Source organism: Triticum aestivum, chromosome 6D (genome assembly GCF_018294505.1).
Source record: "Triticum aestivum cultivar Chinese Spring chromosome 6D, IWGSC CS RefSeq v2.1, whole genome shotgun sequence".
In the NCBI taxonomy this organism is placed as follows: Eukaryota; Viridiplantae; Streptophyta; class Magnoliopsida; order Poales; family Poaceae; genus Triticum; species Triticum aestivum.
In genome coordinates this window covers 431,507,837-431,513,286 of record NC_057811.1, presented here as the reverse complement: position 1 = coordinate 431,513,286, position 5,450 = coordinate 431,507,837, and the positions used below count along the sequence as shown (strand labels likewise).

Here is a 5,450-nt window from a genome sequence, read left to right as displayed (position 1 = left end):
TTGTGTTTTTTTTCAGTTCATGCTTTATGCCGCACCACCAATCTCATCTTCTTACTGAACAATGTCTCTGCTGAATCCTTTTATGTCGCAGCCTTGCCATTTCTTTGACTTCCAGCAGGCTTACTTCAGGAGGCTCTCTCCTCGGCAGGTTGCGCGTGCTGTGTAGCAGGCCGTGGGTCACCACCCCGCGCAGATGCTTGGTGCTCAAAATCCACATCAGGCTCAGCAGGGCAACGGTCCAGTGCAGATACATCCTCAACCAAACCATCTCCAGATCCAGGCACCACCGTCGTCGCAGCATGAGCTGGTCAACCATGTGATTAAGGCCGGCAGCCGCCGTCGCCGCTACATCAGGGTCCCAAGCACTAGCAATCATAGCTGTTCTGTTAGCAGCATGCTTAGGCCCTCATTGGATTGGTGTTTCACAGCGCCATACCACTATAATATATACGGATCTCGATCCGTCGTTTTCTTTTCCATGCAAAAATCAATCAAGTGTGGCCGATATTATACACCTTTAAAAAAATATAGGTGTATAAAAATACACCGATGCCAAGCGGGGCCATAATGTTCTTGTTCTTTTGTTCTGGCAATTTACTTGGGTTCGTCCAATTAGCTTGCAAAAAAAAACTCCACCACGTACTCTAGTTTGTATTATCATCCCCTGGCAGGGGCGTTTGTACTGAAGGGTGGCACCCTCAACCAGTCAACCTCTAAGCATGTTTCCTCTAGGACAATGCATTTGCCTATCAGAAATTAATGAATATCATGTGTGACCAATGAATTCTGTTTTTGTTATACAGCTGTCATGTCTCTAACCACAAGAGGAACAAGCGTGGAGCAAATGCTTACTTGAACACACTAGAAAATCCTCGATAACCAACATTTTAAATAGTAGATTTCATATTTCTGCAACTCATTTTCAGCAACTCCAAGCGGCATTGTGCATGTCATCCAGCGGTTTCCTTCCATGCCACAGTTTTTGCATTTGCCAGGCTTCCCTGGTTTCTTCGGAGCATCGTCTCTGTCCAGGCAGGTAGTGCGCTTATGTCCCTCTCAAAGACATATGCTAAAGAATCTTCTCCACTTGCTCAGACCCTCATAAGCCGCCTTTTCGCTGCCATTTGTTGGCCTGCCGACCTCTTGTTGCTTATCAGGAGGCGCTAGGCCTTGAAGGGCATTCCATCATTGTTATCTTGGTTACCATTATCAGCACCAACATAGTAAACCAATCTACCCAGTTCGAGTCTCTCATTATGGTCTTAAAAACCTAAACCATCCCTCTTCGCTGCCAATGGTGCGCTCATCGTGTGTTCAAATGCTTCGGCACTCGCGTTGCCCGTCCGCACGACCTGCATAGCTTTCAGGTAAGTGTTGAGTGTCTGCATGTGAATGACAATTTCACTGAATTATCCTTCTGATGTTGAACCAGGTCCAAGGGGAGTATGTCCCTCCCTGGTCCAGCAATTCGCAATAAGCTTCACCGGGATCTCCTCCAGAAGAAGTATGTTCATGACCTGTCCCAGCAGAATTTTGTGATCAATCAAGTATCTTCCTAGGGGTACGAGTCGGATCTAGCAGCTTCTTTTCATGTAGGAAAACATCTTACTATGCATGTATCGTACTAGTGAACAAGTTCTTACCCGCAAAACATGGCTGCACAACATTCCAGTGTGCTCGAATTGTCCACACTCGCATGTAAACTCGGACCGGTCATCACTGACCGTGAGTACTCAACCCTGCTCCACTTCTCTCTTCTTGACGCATTGTTGTGTGTTGTAATATACTTCTCCATCTTCTCCACCTCGGTAACATTGTAAGATGTTCCTTCAATCAGTAGCCGACCAAACTCCTCAAACATAGCTCTTGTGTAATTTTTACTTGCATGTCGCTCTACAGTCAAATTTTTCCTCCGAACTGCCCGACCCTGAAATGTTTTGGTGTTAGCCGTTCTCATGAAATGTTAATTACCTAACTATAAAACTAGTATACATGACACCAGTACAGTTCATAAAGAAATTATGCACCAACAATTCAAAATTTGTCTTACAATCATTGTCCTCTTCTCGTCGTAGCTCTCTCACGCTCCCGATCAAGTTGCACCCTCATATCTGCTTAACAAATGCATGCATTGGGCTGGCATGTATGTCTTCATCATGTTATTGGCGCTCTCGCTGCGTTGCGTGCTCGTCATCTTGGCACAGAAAACCCCCTTGAAATATGGCTTTGCCCATTTCTTCCTGATTTCATATATCTTGGTCATGTACGGGTGCTTCACAAATCATACTTATCTAATAGCATAGCCCACGCAGTCTCAAATTCATCTTCAGTTAACATGTGATTGACAACCTTGTAATACTCAGCCTGGAACTCGCCCTTCTTCGTGTATAAAGGATTATGCTGTGGAAATGACCGCTAAGTGTTAACACCCACAAACAACGCAAATTGCATATCATACAGGTTTGTCCTGTATGTGCTAATGTAGTGTCAGATGTGACCACGTCCCCAAAGATCATGCATTAGCTTAATAATATACTGTGTACTGACTTGAGCTTGTACAAATTGGAAAATACAGACTAAGGCTGGGCAGTGCGCCACCAGACCGGACCCAAAAGTGACCACTTCTACTGTACTGCTTACTTTTCTGTTCAAATAATATTCAGATGCAAAATGGTTCAGGAACAGATATTTCAATTTATATTTGCGCTAATTGTTAGGACTGAACTTTTTTTCCTACCATTCCTGCACTCGTATCAAGCACAGAAAGGCAAAAAGGCAGGGCGCTGATTCTCACCTTTTTGTCAAGGTTCACTCTGTCAGTTGACTGGGTAGAGCTTGTCGCAGAAGCATCTTTCCGCCGACGAACGTCTCCGCGCTGTCCGCCACGGCTCTCGCCGCCGAGCTGTTGGCCACAACTAGAATTTGCATTTGAGTCCGCTGGGATGCCCAGGTCCTCCTCGTTCTGCGGCAACAAGGCAAGGGGAACCGGATCTGGGTGCTTAGGTTGTCGGCGAACTCCTCCCGCAACGAAAACCTGAAAGCCGGCCGGCAGAACGGACAACGACATGGCCCGTCGTCAACTATCTTTCACAGAAAAATGGCAGATCTCAGATTATAAGAAAGAACATTGCGGATCTGCATCAACTAACCTGTAAATGGCATCTAGAAGGAACTCTAGGCCAGAATCTTCCATTTTTTCCTTCCTCGCCGGGGGGACAATGGGCGCCGCCGCAAATGGCCTTCAAAGTGGAAGATCAAAAAAGAGATAGCCCTGGGTTGGGCGAATCGGCCGCATGACGAGGGTTTCAGAAAGAACCAGCTCGTTCGGGGCCGCCGCTTCGCCCGTCTCTTCCCTAACGTGACGTGCGTCCTATCTGATCCAGGGCTCGGTTTCGTTCCTAACGATCTGGTCCACGGACCAGAAAGCCCACCCGACCCCGCCGTCCCACCGATACGGCCTGGGCCCACCGTAGCACAACTGTTCCGCCCTGTATATCGGCGTATTCCTCTGTTTCCACGATTTCTTTCACATGTGTCAGCCCGCTTTTCTCGGATCCCGAGCCAGGAATTGACGCCAGCGATTTCGGGAGCATATGCGCTCGGGCACCGAATTGCCGCTTCCACTCATATCCCTCTTTAAAATCTTTCAGCATGGTGCATAGGTTTTGTAAGATGTTTTAAGGCCCAAATACGTTCACTTCTCTCCTTTGGGCGTCCTCCTATTCCAAAAAAAAGTCTCTCATTGCAACAAAAGTGTGTTCTAAAAACATGCAACAAAGTGTCAGGTAAATGCACATGGACCGGTCCAGGTGTCGATTTTTCTATGGCGTATTTTTTTGGTATCTTCAATTCAGTGGTTTTCTTTCGGGTCTTTTGGGGTTTTTATTTTGGTTTTATTCTTGACATATATATTTTTGTTGTAATTTTATAAATATTTTTCGGAACTTTTTTATGAAGTATTTAAGCATTATTTGTGAAATTATGATTTCTATAAATGCACGTACATTTTAAAATTATGAGAATATTTTTATTCAATTTGAGAACATTTTTCAAATTTTCATGAGTGATTCTTAAATTCATGAATCTTTTAAATTTTGTGCCCATTTTTACAAAATACAAAAGTTTATTTGTATTTGTCATTATTTTTAAAATTCCTATAAAATTTATATTGTTAAAATCAATCTAAGTAATCGAAAACTATTTTTTAGGATAATCGGCTGAAACCCCATAAAGAAGAAGAAAGTAAATCAGGAGGGAATTGCACCGTGCGACACACGAAGCTCCCCCATGTGTTTATATTGTTTGGTTAATGTTCATAGCACTCATGTGCAACATATTTCTCTTGAGTATATTGTTGGAAATATGCCCTAGAGGGAATAATAAAATAGTTATTATTATATTTCCTTGTTCATGATAATTGTCTACTGTTCATTCTATAATTGTATTAACCAGAAACCGTAATACATGTGTGAATACATAGACTACAACATGTCCCTAGTAAGCCTCTAGTTGACTAGCTCGTTGATCAATAGATGGTTGTGGTTTCCTGACCATGGACATTGGATGTCGTTGATAACGGGATCACATCATTAGGAGAATGATGTGATGGACAAGACCCAATCCTAAGCATAGCACAAGATCGTGTAGTTCGTTTGCTAAGATATTTTCTAATGTCAAGTATCATTTCCTTAGACCATGAGATTGTGCAACTCCCGGATACCGTAGGAATGCTTTGGGTGTATCAAATGTCACAACGTAACTGGGTGGCTATAAAGGTGCACTACAGGTATCTCCGAAAGTGTCTGTTGGGTTGGCACGGATCGAGACTGGGATTTGTCACTCCGTATGACGGAGAGGTATCTCTGGGCCCACTCGGTAATGCATCATCATAATGAGCTCAATGTGACTAAGGAGTTAGCCACGGGATCATGCGTTACGGAATGAGTAAAGAGAATTGTCGATAACGAGATTGAACGAGGTATGGGGATACCGACGATCGAATCTCGCGCAAGTAACATACCGATAGACAAAGGGAATTGTATACGGGATTAATTGAATCCCCGACATCATGGTTCATCCGATGAGATCATCGTGGAACATGTGGGAGCCAACATGGGTATCCAGATCCCGCTGTTGGTTATTGGCCGGAGAGATGTCTCGGTCATGTCTGCATGGTTCCCGAACCCGTAGGGTCTACACACTTAAGGTTTGGTGATGCTAGAGTTGTTATGGGAAATTGTATGTGGTTACGGAAGGTTGTTCGGAGTCCCGGATGAGATCCCAGACGTCACAAGGAGTTCTAGAATGGTCCGGAGGTGAAGATTTATATATGGGAAGTCCAGTTTCAGTCGCCGGAATGGTTTTGGGGGTTATCGGTATTGTACCGGGACCACCGAAAGGTGTCCGGGGGTCCACTGGGTGGGACCACCTGCCCCGGGGGACTTAATGGG

General features: G+C 44.6%; 1 long non-coding RNA gene across 1 annotated transcript; it reads right to left on the bottom strand.

Annotated features, from left to right (window-relative positions):
* Window positions 1-741: 741 nt before the first annotated feature.
* On the bottom strand, window positions 742-3,407 carry LOC123145611 (uncharacterized). Its single transcript, XR_006472343.1, has 5 exons — window positions 3,150-3,407; window positions 2,795-3,034; window positions 2,051-2,400; window positions 1,644-1,927; window positions 742-1,517 (listed from the first exon to the last, which is right to left on the bottom strand). It is a non-coding gene; the product is annotated as an uncharacterized lncRNA (long non-coding RNA).
* Between the last annotated feature and the right edge of the window lie 2,043 nt (window positions 3,408-5,450).